Source organism: Stegostoma tigrinum, unplaced genomic scaffold, assembly GCF_030684315.1.
Source record: "Stegostoma tigrinum isolate sSteTig4 unplaced genomic scaffold, sSteTig4.hap1 scaffold_181, whole genome shotgun sequence".
Taxonomy (NCBI): Eukaryota; Metazoa; Chordata; class Chondrichthyes; order Orectolobiformes; family Stegostomatidae; genus Stegostoma; species Stegostoma tigrinum.
In genome coordinates, this window is record NW_026728121.1 from 392,955 (window position 1) to 415,585 (window position 22,631).

Here is a 22,631-nt window from a genome sequence, read left to right on the forward strand (position 1 = left end):
CACTTATCACCATCCCACCTACCTTCCCTACCACCTCCTCCCCCTCCACACTATTTGTTTCTGAGCTCCCTTCCACCCTCCATTTCTCAGGAAGGGTCCTGACCCAAAACCTCAACTTTCCTCAGCCTCTGATGCTGCCTGCCCTGCTGTGTTCCTCCAGCTCCACAATGTGTTATCTCAGACACCAACATTGGCAGTTCTTACTATCTGGATAACTCATTCTCACCTTGTCACAAGTGATTTATACTCATTATCTTTTCAGATGACGCATGTACATGTATATACATAAATATACATATTGCACTTTTATGCCTGAACCACTAACCGAGAGGATATTTTAAAAGAGTCTCTTCATATCTGCATGAAAGGGAAATCATCAAGGTCATAACTTTCATTTTAGGAATAAGTCGAACATTCAAAGTACTCACAGTCAGTGTCCCATTTCCTTGACCAGTCAATTTGATGTGAATCTTTCTTCCAAGTGGAAACTATAACAGCAATTATATTTGAGAGTCAAACACTTCATTGCATCACCAATATTTCCTTGTCTGTTTGAAGCATAAGATAATGAAATAATCATGGACAGATTGGCCAACAGTGTAATTTAATGTGTGTTATGGCAACTCAAAATCACAACCATTGAAGTGATCTTTAAAAAGCTACTGTCATACAACAGAGCACTTTTTGAGATGCAGTGATGAACATACTTCCTGAGATGCAAATAATATATGCCAAATTAATTCCAAAGAATACCTTTACAATTAAAAAGAAGCTAAAAATCTCTTTACATTGCGAAGCTTGTCAGATTGCTATTAGTCAACGGAAATCGTTCAGAACAATTATTTATTCCCAGATGAAAAGGAAGTGTATACATTTCATGACAACAAAATGTGAGGCTGGATGAACACAGCAGGCCAAGCAGCATCTCAGGAGCACTTTTGTGCTCCTGAGATGCTGCTTGGCCTGCTGTGTTCATCCAGCCTCACATTTTGTTGTCTTGGATTCTCCAGCATCTGCAGTTCCCATCATCTCGTATACATTTCATTTCCACATCTTATCCAAGAGAGAAAAAAAAAACACCTTCATGAATGCATTGTCAAACAAGAAGACTCACAAAAAAAGTCATTTGGCCCATTGAATATTCCTCCATCATTTGGTGAGATCATGGTTGATCTCATTACATGTATCATGACACAGCATTTCCACCAAACCCTCCTTATAGCTAATACATTCCGATTCAAGTAACATCCTGGTAAATCTCTGTTTCTGGGCCATGCCTTGTCTTTCTAAATATTTTTTCAGTCATCTACAAATTTAGCCACAGCACATGCACCGCTTTCCTCCAAGTCATTAATAAACAAGCACAAGAGCTTTGGTTCCTTCAGCGCGTTCCTTCATTTGGTTCCTTCATTTCTTACTGACAAGCCAACCCTGGCATCTCTGTCCATTTGTATCGGAGATAATGGGAACTGCAGATGCTTCAGAATCCAAGATAACAAAGTGTGGATCTGGATGAACACAGCAGGATGAACACACAGAAGTAGAAGGGTCTCGGCACAAAACGTCAGCTTTTACGCTCCTGAGATGCTGCTTGGCCTGCTGTGCTCATCCAGCTCCACACTTTGTTATCTCTGTTCATTTGCCTGTTCTTTCTATCGGACATGAATCATTGGCTATTTCGTTCCCAACACTTATCCCCTAACAACCACCTCTCTGTGATACCCAGAGTGATGTATCTGTCAATTTCAATCTGCACCACAAACTCATTCACTTTGTTTCATACACTCCCTGCAATTCAATACAAGATCTTCAGTCTGGCATTTACAGCCACCCTTCTTATCTGCTGCAGCTGAAGTGAGACTCCTGACCATTTCCAAACTTTTTGTCCTATTACTTGCTCTGGAAACTTTGCTGAGCACTTACCAGCTTCTAACTTTTTCCACAATTTTCCATGCAACTGAGCTCACCCACTCCACACTTTTTATTTTTACGCCCTAGCCCCAGACCTAGCTCTGTATTTTGCGAGGATACTTGTCCCAATATGATTCTCGTCGAGCCTATAACACCAGAACGACTCCCTCCTTCCCCATACCGATGCCAATGTCCCATGAATTCAAACACATTTCTGCCATGCCACCATTTGAACAATGTACATCTATAATTATGTTCACACCGTGCCAAATTGCTCAGATAATAATCCAGAGATTATTACCATTCTGGTTCTGCTTTCTCACCTCAGCACCTCGGTGCTCATAATCCCTCAGGAGAACCTCTTTCCTCTTTCTTCCATATCAATGGTACCTGTGTGGACCACGATAGCTGGATTTCTACTCCTCCCACTTCAAGTTCCTTTGTAGCCGAGATGGAATATCCTGAACCTGGGCACCAGGCAGGCAACACTACTTTCGAGACTCTCGATCCTGGTCACAACGAACAGTGTTCATTCCCCTAACTATACTACCTCTGATTATAACTACATTTCACTTTTTATTCCCACTTCAATGTCCCCCTGTACCACAGTGCTACAGTCAGTTTACTCATCTTCCCTATACCCTGCACTCTCATCCACACAGGAAGAAAGAATCTCAAACCTGTTAGATAAGATCAAAGGCCAAGGTTCCTTCTGCACTACATCCTGAAACCTTCCACCTGCCCTGTTCTTTGTCATTGGCCACTGACCGAGTTTCAGCTAGTTAATCTAAGGTGTGTGACTGCCTCCTGAAGCACAGCATTCCCCAGTAACTGTCCCCCACATAATTTGTTGATTGGTACAAACTGAGATTCCAGTTCATCAACCCTAAGCTGGAGTATGGGGCCTGACCACTCGCCCGTCATGTAGGTACAAATCATCATCTGGCCTGGCATCTCCATTTCAATTACTTCGCTCTTAATTTGATTTGAAAACATTCTGGTCTTTTAGTTTGTAGCCTGTAAATATTTCTCCGATTTACTTTCAATCTGAAAGCTACCGATAATAGATTCTTAAACCAGTCGCGATCACCAACCAATGAACCTGGTTCACCCTCTCGGTCCCTGATTCTGGCTTCAATTCACCCTGTCTCAAAAAAAATGCTTACGAACTATCAGGCAAAAAAAGCAAGCAAATGGCACCTCTTACCCTCTGCACTGACTTCCCGGATTGCCACCAAGTTCCCCAAAATATATATTCACTAGGTGCATTTCACTCGAGATGTGATCTCTCCTTCCAGAACGTGCAAAGTATACTGATCCACAGCAATATACTACCTTCAAAACCTCAGCTCTTAGCTTATTACTTTTGAGTACATTCTCAATGCTTTCTCCAAGTCCAAACACAACACATTTACTGGTTTTCCTCTGTTAATTCTCCTCCCAAAACTTCCTCCAAAAACCCAAACAAATTAGCCAGACATAATTTCTCTTTCATCAGGCTATGGTGATTCTGTTTGATTAGATTCTGATTTTCCAAATGTTCTGCTACTAATTTCTTCATAGTTGATTGCCACATATTTCCAAAAATTGATGTTCGGCTGGTTCGGTTGTAGTTATCTTCTTTTTGCCTCTCTCCTTTTTAAACAGGGATGTCACATCAGCAGTTTTCCAGCCCTCAGATGCTTCTCTGGAATGTAAACCTTTTTGGGAAATTACAGTCAAAGCAGACACCGACTCTGAAGCTCATTGTTTAGAATCTTAGAAAGTAAACCATCACGGCAAAGAGTCCAATCTGCTTTCACTCCATTAGATTGTCTACTGCTACTTTTCTCATGGTAGTGATGGTGTGGTAGTGATGTGTTTAATTCCTCCCTGTGTTCTTTAGTAATAAGGGGATCCTTGAAGTATCTTCCACTGTAAAGACTACCCTTTTCTCATTATCACTGATAATGGGAAGCTCAGATGCTGGAGAATCCAAGATAACAAAGTGTGAAGCTGGATGAACACAGCAGGCCAAGCAGCATCTCAGGAGCACAAAAGCTGACGTTTCAGGCCGAGACCCTTTTCTCATTATCATTGTTTCTTGATTTAAAAATTAACCTGGCCGTTACAGCCTAGCATATGATTAATGGCATTACCTCTAAAGCCTTCTTGGCTAAAGTGTTCAATAAATTGCTGCAACCTGAAAGAAGTAATTCTTCCCTGAATTAATGGGCAACCAATTTGAAAATGTGGCCTCTGGTCGTAAAATCTTTCACAAATGGGAGTAATCTCTACGGATATACACTATCAAGCCTCTTAAGAATCTTAAATGTTGAAAAAATAAGATTGTTTTCAATCTTAAAAACGCCAATGAACGTAGTCCCTGCCTGCCCAACTTTCCTAAGCATAGCAATCCCCTACGCCATTTCCGAAATCAACCCAGTCAACATGAGGTGTACGGCCTCTGCAGCATTCGCTCTGTGGCTGTACATGACTTGTCAGTTACCATCTTGCTGCTACAACTCTACTTCTATTAACGATGCAGTCCTCTGTCCATCCGAACATACTACCGTTGAACACACGGGCTCTTTTCCTTCGAGACACCTTACGAGCTGAACCTTATCAAATGCTTTGTTGAAATCTCAATGTACGACAACAACTGGTGGTCCTTCATCAGTAATGTTTGTTTCCTTCTCAAAGCACTGTAGCAAGTTTGTCAAGTATTATTTCCCCGTTATGAAAGGATGTTCACTCTGTAGGATGTTATAGCACACTCAGTACCGTGTTATTTCATCTTTCATTGCCGGCATGAACATCTACCCAGGTTGACCTAAATTGGCAATACTTGCTCACTATTTTGTCCAAGTATCTTTGTAATAATGGTGTTATGTTCACCATCTTTCAATCCTCTGAGAATTTTCCACAATCTAAGGATTCTTGGAACATTATCATCAGTGCCTCCATTGTATCTGTCGCTGCGCTGTTCAACATGAGAGGATACAACTCATCACACACCTTGGATATTTTCTCTACTGATTGGAGTCATGTTTGGAATTCTGTGCAGTGACATTCACTTTTAACAGTTTGCTAAATACTACCAGGAACAGAAATTGTCATCCAGCTGCAACTAAACTAAAGCTTTCAGCACAGAAGGAAGTCTTTCAATTCATTATGAACCCAATAACTCCTGAAAAGGGCAATACAATTTGCCTCAGTCCATAAATGTTCTTCCTCCAACATCCTGAGATGCATCATCTGTATTTCTTCAAATTTACCACAGATTCTGTTTCAATCATCCTTTCAGCAATACGCATGACAACAATTCGGCATTTTTAGTCCCCCTGTAGCCTCCGTTGCACATGTGCATTGTTAGATGATTATTTATTTGCGTGCCTGCTTTTTTGCTCGAATGGATAAAGGTAAATTTCTGTTCTTTTGTCATCAGAGCTATTGCCTCCTCACTCTCATCTTCCTTGTTTTATCCTGTGCTGGAATATTTAATTTGTTGACATATCTGAAATATGTTGTTGAATGGATCGGGTTTTGTAACATTGCATTCCCCATAGACCACCTACCGATGCTGTTGCTTGTTCTCACAGTTATTATCTTGCAGAGTGGAAAATGCAGTTTGAAAGCAATGGAACATTATCGATGAAGAAGTTGATGCATAAATTGCTGCGATCTTCCAAACTACAAACTCACCTTCAATTCTTTCTCGGTCAGAGCATTATGCCGGCGCAAATGAATCGTGTTCTCAATGGGACTTCCAAAACCATGGAATTGAATTTTCATGTTGATTTCTTCTTCCCTCTTCAGAAATGCAAGGTAGTATCGTGATTAAGCTTCCAAGGCGATGATTGTGTCCTTCAATGAGCGGAAAAGTGACTTTTAGATTCACGGAAATATTTCACTACTTCTATAGACATGAAAGGCAAACATTCTCCCTGCATATGACCCAGTCTCATTTTATCGTATCTTTCTGATTTTACATGCCACGGGATAATCATTGCAGTGTAACAGAAATGTTGATCATGGAAATTTATCACTGTTTTCATAAATAATGGCAAATTTTCAACATCTTGCAATTGTTAGTCTCATCACACCTCGCCTGCTGCACAAAGACATTCTTACACTGCTTTCAATGTTAGGGCTGAAACAAAACACAATCATGACACAAATGCATCAACACACCACTTTCAACAGGATCTGATATCCTTGCCAGGCACTGGAGGGGTTGCGGAGACTGGTGAGTGGATAAAGTCATTCCTCTGTTCAAGCAGGAAAACAGGGACTTTCCAGGAAACTACAGACTGGTGAGTGTCTCATGTCTCAAAAGTATGGGCTAATAAGGGACAGCCAGCATGGTATTATGCAAGGCAGGTTATGTCTTACCAAGTCAGTTGAAGTTTTCACGGAGGTGACAAGGGTGATCAATTCGGATCGAACAGTTGATAACATATACATGGATTTTACGAAGGTTTTCAATAAGGTCCCTCATGGTATGCTCATCCAGAAGATTAAGATCCATGAGATCCATGGTGACTTGGCCTGCCCATATAAGGCAGACGGTAGCGGTGGAAGGCTGACAAAGATAACACAGTATAGGACTGGAGGAACACAGCAGGCCAGGCAGCATCAACAATGTCAGCTTTCCTGTTCCTCTGATGCTGCCTGACCTGCTGCGTTCCTCCAGCTCCACACTTGGTTAACTCTGATTCCAGCATCTGCAGTTCTTGCCGTCTCAGTGGTGGAAAGCTGTTTTTCTGGCTGCAGCTCAGTGACGAGTGGTGTTCCGCATCGATGTGATTTCTGCTGTTTGTGATATGTGTAAATGACTTGGTTGCAAATGCAGATGGGGGATCACTAAGTTTGCAGATGATATAAGGACCAGTGGACTTGTGGACAGCATGGAAGGTTGTCAAAGGACACAGCAAGATACAGACCAATTGCAAACACGAGCGGAGAAATGGCCGATGGAATTTAATCTGGGCAGGCATGAGGTGTTGCCTTTTAGGAGACCAAGTGTTAAGGAAAGGGATACACAGTTAATGGCAGGACCCCAAACAGCAGTGATGTCCAGAGGGATCTTGGGGTCCTAGACCATAACTCCCTGACAGTAGCCACACAAGTAGATAGGGTGGTCAAGAAGGCATATCGCATGCTTGCCTTTATTCATAGGGGAACTCAGTGCAAGAGTCAGGATGTCACATTGCAGCTTTACAAGACTTTGTTGAGTCCACACAGAGTATTGCATTCAATTCTGGCCACCACATTACACTAAGGACGTGCAGGCTTTGGACAGGGTGCAGAAGAGATTTACCAGCATGCTGACTGGAATAGAGGGTATGAACGAGAGGGAGAAGCTGGAAAAACTCTTCATTTTCTCTGGAGCAGTAGAAGCTGAGGGCAGGCTTGATAGAAGTCTATAAAATTAGGAGATACATAAATACAGCTAACGGTCAGAAAATTTCTCCCCCGGAGTTGAAGTGTCCACTATTAGGGGGCATGCATTTAAGCTGAGAGGGGGGAAGTTCAAAAGAGATGTGAGGGGCAAATATTTCACACTGAGCATGTTAAAAGTGTGGAATACAGTGCCCGGGGTGGTAGTGGATGCAGATACGATGAAAGCATTTAAAAGGGACTTTTAGTTAAGTGCGCGAATAGGTAAGGAATGGAGGACTATGGATCAAGGACAGGCAGAAGGGATTATTTCATTTGTTGTCATGTTTGGCCCAACATGGTGGGCCAAAGGGCACATTCCTGTTGCTGTCGTGTTCCAAGTTTTATGCTCACTTGTATCATGATTACAAAAAGTAGGATTGGGAAGAATTTTTGAGAAGCGTTTGTGAACATTATTTCATGTAAGGACAAACGGGATAAGGATCAGGTGACACAGCACAAACAGATTTTGGAGCCCATGATGAATCATACGGACCTCACAAGCACCAATGATCAGAGGGATCTCAGGATCTTGATGTGCATGCCTGTTGATCCCCCAATGTAATGGACCAGGTCGTTGAAGTGGTTTGGAAGGCACATTGGATACTTGTCTTTATTAGGCTTAATATTAAGTGATAGAGTTTCAGAATAGGCAGGGTATGTACAAAATGTTGGTTAGGCCCAACAGTGAAGTCAATGGTGAGAAAATACAGTGAGACTTGGACAACGATCAGGCTTGGCCTGATAAAGGTTAAGTTACATTTGCGCCACACAAGTGCTAAGCAGCAATCAGCTCCAACAAGAGAGAATATGACCACATCAAAAAAATTCCATGTCCTGACCCTCACATCATCCTTACATTTTTTTTTTAAACGTGCAAGTGCTATCCAAGCCATGCAAGGCTATGGGCCAGGTGTTGGAAATGAGGTTAGAACAATTCAGTGCTTGTCCTTGACTGTCACAGAATCCGTGAGCTGAAGAATGTATTTCTCCTGTATTGTAGACGACTCAGGTGCTTGGCTATCCACGAAACCAAGGTTAACACTGATCTAAAACTAAACTGGGTCAGTTATACAATCAGCAGTAGCCAGGTCCATGGTACAAACCACCCTGCTGTGGGACAGGGTCAGGCAAATCCAAGTGAGCGAACGTGGTTGGAGACTCATTCGTTGGGGGCATAGATTCTGTAGCCACATTTGAGACACCAGGGCTGCGTGTTGCATCCCTGCTGCCAAGGTCAAGGGCATCTCTGATTGGGTGCCAGAAATTCTTAACGGGGAGGGTGAGCAGCCAGAGGCCACTGTGCACGTTGGTACCAATGACATAGGCAGAAAGAGGGATGACATCCTGCGGACTGTGTACAAGGAGTTAGCAAAGAGGCTGAAAGGCAGGACCGAGAGGGTAATAATTTATGGGTTACCACGAGTGCCACATGTTAGTGAGTTAAGTCAGAGAAAGATAGGTGAGATGAAAATGCATGGTTAAGGAGCTGGCACAGGGGGCTGGATTTCCGGTTCATGGATAATTGGGACCATTTCTGAGCAAGGGGTGACCTGTGTAAGAGGGATGGGAGGCAAGACGCTGTGAGCGGGTCAGGGCTGCGGAGGCCGGTCCCTGTGAGCGGGTCAGGACTGCGGGGGCCAGTCCCTGTGAGCGGGTCAGGGCTGCGGGGGCCGGTCCCTGTGAGCGGGTCAGGGCTGCGGGGGCCGGTCCCTGTGAGCGGGTCAGGGCTGCGGGGGCCGGTCCCTGTGAGCGGGTCATGGCTGCGGGGGCCGGTCCCTGTGAGCGGGTCAGGGCTGCGGGGGCCGGTCCCTGTGAGCGGGTCAGGGCTGCGGGGGCCGGTCCCTGTGAGCGGGTCAGGGCTGCGGGGGCCGGTCCCTGTGAGCGGGTCAGGGCTGCGGGGGCCGGTCCCTGTGAGCGGGTCAGGGCTGCGGGGGCCGGTCCCTGTGAGCGGGTCAGGGCTGCGGGGGCCGGTCCCTGTGAGCGGGTCAGGGCTGCGGGGGCCGGTCCCTGTGAGCGGGTCAGGGCTGCGGGGGCCGGTCCCTGTGAGCGGGTCAGGGCTGCGGGGGCCGGTCCCTGTGAGCGCGACAGGGCTGCGGGGGGCAAGTCGCTGAGTGCGGGTCAGGGCTGCGGGGGGCAAGTCGCTGTGAGCGGCTAAGGCCTGCGGGGGGCAAGTCGCTGTGAGCGGGTAAGGGCTGCGGGGGGCAAGTCGCTGTGAGCGGGAGAGGGCTGCGGGGGCAAATCCCTGTCAGCACGACAGGGCTGCAGGGGCCAGTCCCTGTGAGCGGGTCGGGCTGCGGCGGCCAGTCCCTGTGAGCGGCTCAGGGCTGCGGGGGCCAGTCCCTGTGAGCGGGACAGGGCTGCGGGGGCCTGTCCCCTGAGCGGGACATGGATGCGGGGGCCAGTCCCTGTGAGCAGGACAGGGCTGCGGGGGCCAGTCCCCTGAGCGGGACATGGATGCGGGGGCCAGTCCCTGTGAGCGGGACAGGTCTGCGGAGGCCAGTCCCTGTGAGCGAGTCAGGGCTGCGGGGGCCAGTCCCTGTGAGCGGGTCAGGGCTGCGGGGGCCAGTCCCTGTGAGCGGGACAGGGCTGCGGGGGACAGTCCCTGTGAGCGGGACAGGGCTGCGGGGGCCAGTCCATGTGAGCGGGTCAGGGCTGCGGGGACCAGTCCCTGTGAGCGGGTCAGGGCTGCGGGGACCAGTCCCTGTCAGGGGGTCAGGGCTGCGGGGGCCAGTCCCTGTGAGCGGGTCAGGGCTGCGGGGGCCAGTCCCTGTGAGCGGGTCAGGGCTGCGGGGGCCAGTCCCTGTGAACGGGTCAGGGCTGCGGGGGCCAGTCCCTGTGAGCGGGCGAGGGCTGCGGTGGCAAATAGCTGTCAGCGGGACGGGGCTGCGGGGGCCATTCCCTGTGAGCGGGTGAGGGCTGCGGTGGCAAATAGCTGTCAGGGGGTCAGGGCTGCGGGGGCCAGTCCCTGTGAACGGGCCTGGGCTGCGGTGGCAAATAGCTGTCAGGGGGTTAGGGCTGCGGGGGCCAGTCCCTGTGAGCGGGTCAGGGCTGCGGGGGACAGTCCCTGTGAGCGGGTCAGGGCTGCGGGGGACAGTCCCTGTGAGCGGGTCAGGGCAGCGGGGGCAGGTCCCTGTGAGCGGGTCAGGGCAGCGGGGGCAGGTCCCTGTGAGCGGGTCAGGGCAGCGGGGGCCAGTCCCTGTGAGCGGGTCAGGGCAGCGGGGGACAGTCCCTGTGAGCGGGTCAGGGCTGCGGGGGTCAGTCCCTGTGGGCGGGACAGGGCTGCGGGGGCCAGTCCATGTCAGCGGAACAGGGCTGCGGGGGACAGTGCCTGTGATCGGGTCATGGCTGCGGGGGCCAGTCCCTGTGAGCGGGTGAGGGCTGCGGTGGCAAATAGCTGTCAGGGGGTCAGGGCTGCGGGGGCCAGTCCCTGTGAGCGGGTCAGGGCTGCGGGGGCCATACCCTGTGAGCGGGTCTGGGCTGCGGGGGACAGTCCCTGTGAGCGGGACACGGATGCGGGGGACAGTCCCTGTGAGCGGCTCAGGGCTGCGGGGGACAGTCCCTGTGAGCGGCTCAGGGCTGCGGGGGACAGTCCCTGTGAGCGGCTCAGGGCTGCGGGGGACAGTCCCTGTGAGCGGCTCAGGGCTGCGGGGGACAGTCCCTGTGAGCGGCTCAGGGCTGCGGGGGACAGTCCCTGTGAGCGGCTCAGGGCTGCGGGGGACAGTCCCTGTGAGCGGCTCAGGGCTGCGGGGGACAGTCCCTGTGAGCGGCTCAGGGCTGCGGGGGACAGGCCCTGTGAGCGGGTCAGGGCTGCGGGGGACAGGCCCTGTGAGCGGGTCAGGGCTGCGGAGGACAGTCCCTGTGAGCGGGACAGGGCTGCGGGGGCAAATCGCTGTCAGCGGGTCAGGGCTGCGGAGGCCAGTCCCTTTGAGCGGGTCAGGGCTGCGGGGGCAAATCGCTGTGAGCGGGTCAGGGGTGCGGTGGCAAATAGCTGTCAGCGGGTCAGTGGTGCGGGGAACAGGGCTGCGGTGGCAAATAGCTGTCAGCGGGTCAGGGGTGCGGGGGACAGTCCCTGCGAGCGGGTCAGGGGTGCGGGGGACAGTCCCTGTGACCGGCTCAGGGCTGCAGGGGACAGTCCCTGTGAGCGCGACAGGGCTGCGGGGGGCAAGTCGTTGTGAGCGGGTCAGGGCTGCAGGGGGCAAGTCGCTGTGAGCGGGTCAGGGCTGCAGGGGGCAGGTGCTGTGCGCTTGTCAGGGCTGCGGGGGCAAGTAACTTTGAGCGGGACAAGGAGGCGGGGCCCAGTCCCTGACAGCGCGACAGGGCTGCGGGGGCCAGTCCGGGAGCGGGACAGGGCTGCGGGACCCAGTCCGCTGTGAGCAGGTCATGGCTGCGTGGCCAAGTCCCTGTGAGTGGGTCAGGGCTCCGGCGGCCAGACCCTGTAAGCGGGACACGGCTGCGGGGGGCAGTACGCTGTGAGCGGGACAGGACTGCTGGGGGCCAGGCCCTGTGAGCAGGTCAGGGCTGCGGGGGACAATACCTTGTGAGCGGGACAGGGCTGCGGGGGGCATTACGCTGTGAGCAGGACAGGGCTGCGGGGGCAAGTAACTTTGAGCGGGACAAGGAGGCGGGGCCCAGTCCCTGTCAGCGCGACAGGGCTGCGGGGGCCAGTCCTCGAGCGGGACAGGGCTGCGGGGCCCAGTCCGCTGTGAGCGGGTCAGGACTGCAGGGGGCAAGTCGCTGTGAGCGGGTCAGGACTGCGGGGGCCAGACCCTGTGAGCGGGTCAGGGCTGCGGGGCCCAGTCCGCTGTGAGCGGGACACGGCTGCAGGGGGCAATACGCTGTGAGCGGGTCAGGGCTGCGGGACCCAGTCCCTGTGAGCGGGTCAGGGCTACTAGGCCCAGTCCGCTGTGAGCGGCTCACGGCTGCGGTGCCCAGTCCCTGTCAGCGGGTCAGGGCGGCGGGGGCAGGCCGCTATGAGCGGGTCAAGGCGCAGGGGTCAGGCCGCTGTGAGCGGGACAGGGCTGCGGGGCCCAGGCCACGGTGAGTGGGTCATGGAGCAGGGGGCAAGCCGCTGTGAGCGGGTCAGGGCGGCGGGGCCCAGGCCGCTGCAAGCGGGTCAGGGCGGCGGGGGCAGGCCGCTGCGAGCCTGTCAGGGCGGCGGGGGCAGGCCGCTGCGAGCGGGTCAGGGCGCCGGGGCCCAGTCCCTGCCAGCGGGTCAGGACTGAGGGGGCAGGCCGCTGTGAGCGGGTCAGGACTGCAGGGGGCAATACGCTGTGAGCGGGTCAGGGCTTCGGGGCCCAGGCCGCTGTTAGCAAGTCAGGGCGGCGGGGCCTGGTCCCTGTCAGGGCGACAGGGCTGCGGGGGCCAGTCCGGGAGCGGGTCAGGGCTGCGGGGGACAGTCCCTGTGAGGGGGTCAGGACTGAGGGGGCAGGCCGCTGTGAGCGGGTCAGGACTGCAGGGGGCAATACGCTGTGAGCGGGCCAGTGCTTCGGGGCCCAGGCCACTGCGAGCGGGTCAGGGCGGCGGGGCCAGGGTCCCTGTCAGGGCGACAGGGCTGCGGGGGCCAGTCCGGGAGCGGGTCAGGGATGCGGGGGACAGTCCCTGTGAGGGGGTCAGGGCTGTGGGGACCAGACCCTGTAAGCGGGACACGGCTGCGGGGGGCAGTACACTGTGAGCGGGTCAGGACTGCTGGGGGCCAGGCCCTGTGAGCGGGTCAGGGCTGCGGGGGGCAATACCATGTGAGCGGGACAGGGCTGCGGGGCCCAGTCCGCTGTGAGCGGGACACGGCTGCGGGGGGCCGTACGCTGTGACTGGGACAGGGCTGCAGGGCCCAGTCCCTGTGAGCGGGTCAGGGCTGCAGGGCCCAGTCCCTGTGAGCGGGTCAGGGCTGCAGGGGGGCAGTGCGCTGTGAGCGGGACAGGACTGCTGAGGGCCAGTCCCTGTTAGTGAGCCACAGCTACGGGGGGCAGTCCCTGTGAGCGGGTCAGGGCTGCGGGGGCCAGTCGCTGTGAGCAGATCAGGGCTTTTGGGGCCAGTTTCTGTGAGCAGGACACGGCTGCGGGGGGCAGTACGCTGTGAGCAGGTCAGGGCTGCGGGGGCAAGTCCCTGTTAGTGGGTCAGGGCTGCGGGCGCCAGTCGCTGTGAGCGGGACATGGCTGCAGGGTCAGTACGCTGTGAGCGGGTCAGGGCTCCGGGGGCCAGACCCTGTAAGCGGGACACGGCTGCCGGGGGCAGTACGCTGTGAGCGGGACAGGACTGCTGGGGACAAGTCACTGTGAGCAGAACACGGCTGCGGGGGGCAGTACGCTGTGAGCGGGTCAGGACTGCTGGGGGCCAGGCCCTGTGAGCGGGTCAGGGCTGCGGGCGCCCGTCCCTCTGAGCGGGACACGGCTGCGGGGGGCAACACCATGTGAGCGGGACAGGGCTGCGGCTCCAATCCGCTGTGAGTAGGACAGGGCTGCTGGGCCCAGTCCCTGTCAGCGGGACAGGGCTGCGGGGGCCAGACCCTGGCTGCGGGACAAGGCTGCGGGGGCCAGTCCCAGGCTCCGGGACAGGACTGCGGGGGACAAGTCGCTGTGACCGGGTCATGGCTGCAAGGGCCAGTCCCTGTGAGCGGGTCAGACCTGCGGGGGCAAGTCACGATGAGCGGGTCAGGGCTGCGGGGGCAAGTCACGATGAGCGGGTCACGGCTGCGGGGGCAAGTCACGATGAGCGCTCAGGGCTACGGGCTCCAGTCCCTGTGAATGGGACACGGCTGCGGGGGCCAGTACGCTGTGTGCGGGACAGGGCTGCAGGGCCCAGGCCCTGTGCGCGGGACACGTCTGCGGGGGGCAGTACGCGGTGAGCGGGACAGGACTGCGGGGTGCAAGTCGCTGTGAGCGGGTCATGGCTGCGGGGGCAGGTCCCTGTCAGCGGGTCAGGGCTGCTGGGGGCAGTACGCTGTGAGCGGGACAGTGCGCGGGACATGGGTGCGGGGCCAGTCCCTGTGAGCTCCAGCTCCAGTTCCCTAACGCGGTTTTCAAGGAGCTGGAGTTGGGTGCACTTCCCGCAGATGTAGTCAGCAGGGACACTAGTGGTGACCCTTACCTCCCACATTCTGCAGGAGGAGCATTCAACTGCCCTGACCTCCGTTCCCATTATTCTAAATTCCCAAAGAGACTGTTTAAAATATACAATAAAAATTAAACTAGTTACCTTCTGTCGCACAGAAACTTTTTTTTTTGCTTCGAGGAGGATGGGTGGGAGACATTACCCGAGTCGTGTTTCGGGTAATGCAACCAACACAAATATATTCATATAAATATTATATATATGTAATATATAAAATATTATATGTATAAATATTATATACACAAATATAAATTAGTACATATATTTTCTCATTAGGTTTACCCATGCAACGAATTAAGTGACTATGTAGAGTGTTTAAAGGAGTTTAAATTGCTTACTCCCTGTGCACAATGTCCACGAGCATTCATCAAATGCCACTTTAAACAGAAACACATGAGTTAACCACAATAATAGTGAAAACAATGCAAGGTCCAATGGCTAGAATATTGAACTCTCATGTTAATGAAATAATAACTTACAACTAGCAGCAGCTAACCACTATTTCACAATACACAGTTCGAATGAGAAACACTCCACTTTCCATAGCGGAGAACAAATTTAAAACAACCATTGATCCAACTTTGTCCACGAAGACATTCTACGAATTCGGGAAATGTTTTCTGTGTGGTGTATTCCTGATGAAGTTGATGCTAATAATGAAGCATCATTTCACTGAACTCTTGAACTTCCTGGTACGGTTACAGCCAGGAAACGTACAGATTTATCACCAATGCAGCACAGCAGGACAAGAAATGAGAACCGTTACGATTCCAGCTGCTTCAGCAAGTGGAATAGTCAAACCCCAGAATAAAACCTGCCTCGCTCGATCTTTTTCCCCTTTGTCAAACCTTGTGGTCTTTCACTGAAACATAAGCACATCAGACTACAGATTAGATTTTACCAATAAAACAGAAGTTTATTACATTGAAGAAATAAAATAAACCAAAATATCAAATAAAGCAGTTTCAAAAATTTCAGAACACATTGCAAAAGAAAGTTACCCATGAGAACTTTCCCCTTGACTACTCACAAACTTAAGCTTAGCCTTCCTCAGTTTTTTCACAGTCTGCAGAATTCAAACAAAATACTCGGGGTCTGAAAGATTCACAAATAATAACCCTTACTCTGAGACAACTTATTCCTTTAACTGTTCTAAACAATCGCCTTTTCTGGAGAGTCTGTGCTTAATTCTGAAGTCAATGCTTAACAAACAGAGCTTGCAGTACAGAAACAGGCTCATGATGTTATCTATGTTTCACACAAGACTCTTTCTACCCCTTTTTAACCCTACCATCCCCTTTACCTCATGTGCTCCTCTGGCTTCCTCTTAAAAGTATCTGTGCTATCATTTCAGCCACTCTTCCTGGTTCAAATTTTAACCACTTTCTGGGCAAAGTTGCTTCTCCTGAGTTTCCTGTTAGATTTATTAGTGGCTATGTAGCATCTATATTAATAAAACATTCTTCTATCTGGTCTCAAGAATGAAGCTCCAATAATAGAATTACGAGGTGTGAAGATTTGATAGAGTATAAAACTTGTGCTCTTTCCCCAACATTTTCCACTGAGGAATGAACAAGGAGAGTTCAAGAGCATCCCTGTTACATCCATTGATCAGGAGACTAAAATATCCATTAAACATTCAGTCGGCATTCCACAGCAGTAACACTGATCATATTGTAGTATTCCTCAGAGAGTTTCATGACTGATTCACTGAGAAGCAATCTTGGCCGAGGTTTCTCAGTGGATATTATTCAGAATAAAGCAACGTGTTGCCTTCGGCTGTATTGGGAAGCTGCTGGTAATGGAACTGTTGAAAGCATTCACACCTTTTCTGGATCCATCTTTTATTCCTGTACTTATCTCATTGCTACACTTTTTGTGCTTTACAAAAGCATTTCCTTTGTCATTTAAAACAATGCAGTCTCTGTCTCTGTAACTTCTATCTCTGTCTAATTTTACATTGTTGCATTTTTCTTGATTCATTCACAAGATGAGGGCGTCACGGGTCAGGCAGCATTTATTGCCCATCCCTTATTGCCCGGAGGGCAGTTAAGAGTCAACCACATTGCTGTGGGTCTGGAGTCACATGTAGGGCAGACCAGGTAAGGAATGCAGTTTTCTTTCCTAAAGGACATCAGTGAACCTAGACAGGTTTTTCCAACAATCGACAATGGATTCACGGCCATCATTAGATTGTTAATTCCAAATATTTATTGAATTCAAATTCTACCATCTGCCGTGGTGGGTTTCGAACCCAGGTCCCCAAAACATTACTTGGGTTTCTGGATTAACAGTCCAGCGATAATATCACTAGACCATCACCCCTCCTCCAACTTTTAGCTGCCTAGGCCCGAATCTCTGGAATTCCCTTCCCATGCCCCTCCATTTTCACTCTTTCCTCCTGAAAGCTGCCTTTTTGGCAATACTTTATGTCACTTGTCCTAATAACTACCGATTTGTAATTAAATACACTCAGTGTGGATTTGTTCACGGGTGATCACGTCTGGGTAGTACAACAGCAAAATACTGCAAATGCTGGCAATCTAAAGTAAGACCAAAACACGCTGGAAATATTCAGCACAATGGACCTATCTTTGGACTTCTGATGGCAGGTTAATGAAACATTAATTCTGTTTCTCTGTCCACAGACGCTGCCAGACCTTCTGAGCAGTTCTGGGATTTTCTGATTTCATTTGTGTCTGATGAACTTGATTCTATATTTGAATTTCATGATTCATAGAATCCCTACAGGGTGCAAGCAGGCGATTCATCCCATCAAGTCAACACCAACCCTCCAAACAGCGTCCCAGCCAACACATCCCCTATCCTATCCCTGTAACCCTTCATCTCCAATGGCTAATCCACCTAATCTACACGTCCCTGCACACTATGGGTAATTTCGCATAGGCAATTTAGCATGGCCAATCCACCTACCCTCCACATCTTTGGACTGTGGAAGGAAACCAGAGCACCTGGAGGAAGCCCACACAGACATGGTGAGAGTGTGCAAACTCCGCACAGACAGTCTCCTGAGGCTGGAATCAAACCCTGATCCCTGGTGCTGTGAGTCAGCAGTTCTAACCACAGAGTCACTATGCCGCACCAATTTGAATTGGTGTTAAAGAGGGTCAAGGAGAGTAGAGCATTTGATGCAGCTTACGTAGGTTTCAAGGTGGCTTTGGACTAGTTCCCACATGATGAATTGGTCAAAACAGAAGGTGGTGATGGAATCTGAGGGAAAGTAGCAAATGGAACAAAATAAACTCAGTGACTGCAGACAAAGGGTAATGCTCACTGTAGTTGTAGTTGAAAGGTCATTTCTATTGGGATTCCACAGGGTTCAGTATTGGGTCCTTTCCCTTTCATGGTAGATAGCAAAGAAGCAAACTTAAGTGCAGGGGGCACCATTAAAAATTTGCAGATGATAGACTAAAAATGAGTGCATGGTTGATAAAGAGGAAGAAAGCTGCAGACTTCGAATATAGTAACAATGGGCTGATCGGTTAACAGAAAGGGACAAATAGAATTTAATCTGCCGGAATGTGCAGTAAGGCATTTGGGGAGGGCAAACTAGTCAATAGGATACACAATAAATGATACAATACTGATCAGCTTAGAGGCACAGCGTATGTTTCCAGATACTGGGGGGAGCAATGAGCAGCACATGGTTTGCAACTCTATCAGCTACAAGTTCCCCTCCAAGTCATACTCTCAACTCAACTGGGGTCAGAACCAAGTATAATCTATCCTAGAAATGGAGACTGTTCAGAGGGGCTAAGGAAATAAGCTATTTTTGTGAAAGGGTGTAGTTAGTGAAACTTCCAGAGCTGGAATGTCTGGGGAGAACCGTGTGGATTAGTAAAACACTGAGGAAGTCTAAACTCTCAGTTGTGTGAATGGTGAAGGAGGAAGACCCCACAATTTGAGGGACAGAAACTGAGCAGAAGCAGTTAAATCTAACATGCAGATTTGATAGAGAAAGAAAACCGCTCCAGATTGTTAAGTAACTGTAAAGTGACTGTTTTAGGGAGTACATGGGATGCTGTTTTGTTGTGTTTTGCAACCTTTCAAACTGTGTTATATAGTTAGTTTGGTTTGCTTTATTGTATTTTACTTTCTTTAGTGCAATGAACTGTTTTATTGTTAAAACCAAATGTGCAGCTTTGTGTGCTTATGTTTCAGTGAAAGGCTGCCACACTAAATTGAAGAAAAATTGATAATCAAGTCAGATTTCATTCTCGGATGTGGCCTGGCTTGTAACAACAGCAGCTGGAATCATAGCACCAGCAAAAGAAGAATAAATGAAAAAACTTTGTTGGGAGCAGACTGTATAGTTTTCGACATTGTAGAAGAGAAAGAGGACTAACAGAGGTGCTTCTGATCCGGAAGGGAAACAACCAATGATTCTGTTGTGCACATTATTTGCCCAAAGACAAGCATTGAATACAAGTTAATTGTGCCCTTGGACACAGCACTGTTTTAGTAGGATATGAAATTTCACTTTAGAATCCATTTTCACTCGCAAATATTGATGGGGAGCACTATTTAATAAAGTGAATTTCTTCAACATCTTCAGAGCTGCATGTTTATCATTCGTATACATGGGAAATCTCAAATTCATTTTGCAGTTACATGAAAATAATGTACAAGGAAAGGAATTTAAACTCAGTATTTTGCACTTCAATTGAGCACAGGCCTTACTCATAAAAATCTCATCTCCTGAATCCCTCTCCAGAATTGATTGACAATGGATACTATATTCATTACAGACAGTATAGGAGATTTTCCGTGTTGTAGCCCATTCCGAAATCTAGGCAAAGCTTCTTGGCGCCTCGCTGCAGGAGTTAAAGATCTGGGGAAATTGCTACATCTTACATCCCTGCCTAGGGGATGCTTCAACATCATTTCCTAAGATAACCACATGTCCATATACATGTTTTCATATTGGGGAGGTCTAAACAGGACACAAACACCTCCAAGGGTATGCCAGCTGACGCCTACATTGAAAGCGTAATACTGAGAATGCTGGAAATCTGAAATAACAGCAAGCGCTGGAGAAACTCAACAGGCCTGGCAGAATTTATGGAGAGAAAAAGGCCGAATTTTACTGTCAGCTATACATCAGTGACTAATACTATTTATTTCAGAGGAAAGGTGACCGGACCTGAAGCCTTAACTTTGATTTCTCTTCACAAATGCTGCCCAGACCGGCTGAGCTTTTTCAGCAACTTCTGTTTTTTGTCTCTTATTTACAGCATCCACAGTTCTTTTGGTTTTTAACACTATTTATTTCTTGAGTTGTAAGGTTTTTGGATTTAAGTTCTTGCCCACTGAGGTGAAAGCTATATCTAGCCCATGTAGTATCGTAGTAAAGGGATGGTGCACTGACTGTGGGGCTGCCTTATGGATGTGTGGTTAAACATTAAACATTCAGTAGGCATTCCACAGCAGTAACACTGATCATATTGTAGTATTCCTCAGAGAGTTTCATGACTGATTCACTGAGAAGCAATCTTGGCTGAGGTTTCAGAATAAAGCAACATGTTGCCTTCGGCTGTATTGGAAAGCTGCTGGTAATGGAACTGTTGAAAGCATTCACACCTTTTCTGGATCCATCTTTTATTCCTGTACTTATCTCATTGCTACACTTTTTGCGCTTTACAAAAGCATTTCCTTTGTCATTTAAAACAATGCAGTCTCTGTCTCTGTAACTTCTATCTCTTGTTTAGAACAGTTAAAGTATTTTGTTAGAATTCTGCAGACTATGAAAATACTGAGGAAGGCTAAGCTTTAAGTTTGAGAGTAGTCAAGGGGAAAGTTCTCATGGGTAACTTTCTTTTGCAATGTGTTCTGAAATTTTTGAAACTGCTATATTTGATATTTTGGTTTATTTTATTTCTTCAATGTAATAAACTTCTGTTTTATTGGTAAAATCTAATCTGTAGTCTGATGTGCTTATGTTTCAGTGAAAGACCACAAGGTTTGACAAAGGGGAAAAAGATCTAGCGAGGCAGGTTTTATTCTGGGGTTTGACTATTCCACTTGCTGAAGCAGCTGGAATCGTAACAATTCTCATTTCTTGTCCTGCTGTGCTGCATTGGTGATAAATCTGTACCTTTGTTTGCTCTCCCAGGTGGAAGTAAAAAAAATCACATGGTATTCTTTAGAGGAAAAACAGGTGAGATCTCACTGGAATCAACATTGCTAAAAGTGATTATCAGGTCATTATCACATTACAGTTTGTGGGAGCTCATGCAAGTAAATTTACTGTTTGTAGGAACTTATGTAAATACATTCTCTATGTTACAGCAGTGACTACACTTTGTCTGTTTCAAAGCACTTTGGTTTGTCCTTATTGGGGAATATCAATCAAGTCTGAATCCTATTTATGTGTGTTTGGAACTAGGTCAGTGAGTTATAAATGTTCAGTTTAATTTTATGCTTAAAGCAATAATTAATTAACTACCGGATTATCCATTCCCCTTTCCCAATTTAACATAGAAACAGAGAAAATTGGACTGGGAGTAGGCCATTCAGTTCTTGAGCCTGCTCCACCATAAAATATGAGCATGCCTGCTCATTGCTGTTCCTGCTTTCTCCCCATATTCTTTGATCTCTTTAGCTCGAAGAACAATATCTAACTCTGTCTTAAAAATATTCAATGATAGAAAATTCCACTGGCTCACCATTCTCTTGGCGAAGACATTTCTCCTCATCTTCGTTCTACTGTGCATCCTTAGTCTGTGACCTTTGGTTCTGCAATCTCCAGTCATGAGGAACACCCTTCTTCACTTACCCTCTCTGATACTCTCCAGCTGTGTGACTTGAATCCACAACCTTTTGACTCAATGGTGATATTTCTACTAAGCCAATACAGTAACAATGGAATCTGTCATGTACCTTCACATCACAGCTATTTCTTTTCTCCATGACTTCATCTTGATTGGCAGCTTGTAAACAGTCAGCACCATACAATACTAGCAGAGTAAGTGGCTCCTTACACTCAGAATAGAGAATCTCGAATGAGGATGCAAGTAGATGCCTTAAAGTGGATGCTCCAACTGGAATCTACAAGATACAGTGCAGTAACGCAACAACATTTCTTCAAAGGTTTCTCCAGAACCCACAACATCTACCAACCAGCAGGGCAAGGACAGCAGGCACATGGGGGCATCACTTCTCAGTTTCCCTCCAATCTTCGGATGTACACACAATCCTGACATGAAAATGTTGCCATTCCATCATCTTTACTGATTGAGAATTCTGCAGCTCCCTCCTTATCATCGCTTTGGGAATACTGTGGTTTTGGAAGGCAGCTCAGGAGCATCTGCTCATGAGCAATTAATGCTGGCCCCGTATCAGTGATGCCCACATTCAATAAATAAATAATATTTTAAAAAGAGGCATTCAGAATGAATCACCTCTCTTGCCACCCACTTTGCCAACTGTGTTTCTAGGCCAACCCAAGCAGCACAATGAAAGCAAGATGCTCTGAGGCAGGAGGAATGAAGTAGTTTAAAATGGGAAATATTTGCAGTGGTGCAGAGAAAAGACTGGCAAGTGGGGCAGATCAGAAATCTCTTTCCGCCAGTCAACCCAGGCATAATGGATTGAATGGACTCATTCTGTGCTGTACAATTTTATGATTTTAACCATTGTGGAAAGTGGATGGCAAAGCACAAAGCCATCTATACAAAGTCTAAGTGCTTCAACAAGCAGCTAGGCTGCCACGTTACTTTCTGATTTATTGTGCAATTCCATTTCTTTGGTTTAATAGCTTTTTTAAAAAATAAATCTGTATGTACTTACAATGTGTTCTGCAAAACCCACAGCAATTGCTATTCGCCTTCCTTGAAGTTATAAGCAGTTTTACGACAAGGTACGAGAGGCAAGCAAAATCAATAAGGCCATACAAAGCAACCAATTCTGTTCAGGCCAGCATTCATTTCCTCAATCTGAATACAACTTTTACTTTCCCTCACCATGATACAGTACATTCCACATGCACCCACAAAAAAACTATTCATTTCCTGAGTTAGATGCTATAACACTTAAAAGACACTTAGAATCGTACATGAACAGGAAAGATTTGGAGAGTTATGGACCAGGAGCAGGCAGGTGGGACTAGTTTAGCTCGAAAATATGTTTGGCACGGGCTGGTTTGACTGAAGAGTCTGTTTCCATGCTGT

At 48.7% G+C, this 22,631-nt stretch overlaps 1 protein-coding gene across 4 annotated transcripts in view; it reads right to left on the reverse strand.

The window, feature by feature from the left end:
* The window catches only part of LOC132207862 (uncharacterized), a 226,958-nt gene that overhangs the window by 190,375 nt on the left and 13,952 nt on the right, over positions 1–22,631 (reverse strand). For 2 of the 4 annotated variants that reach the window (XM_059643696.1, XM_059643695.1), the window contains exons 2-3: positions 5,596–5,757; positions 429–488 (exon numbers count right to left, since the gene is read on the reverse strand). The exons of the other annotated variants lie outside the window; for them this stretch is intronic. The gene's annotated coding sequence lies outside the window, so the exon portion shown is untranslated. The remainder of the gene's footprint in view (positions 1–428; positions 489–5,595; positions 5,758–22,631) is intronic. 4 annotated transcript variants of the gene reach the window in all.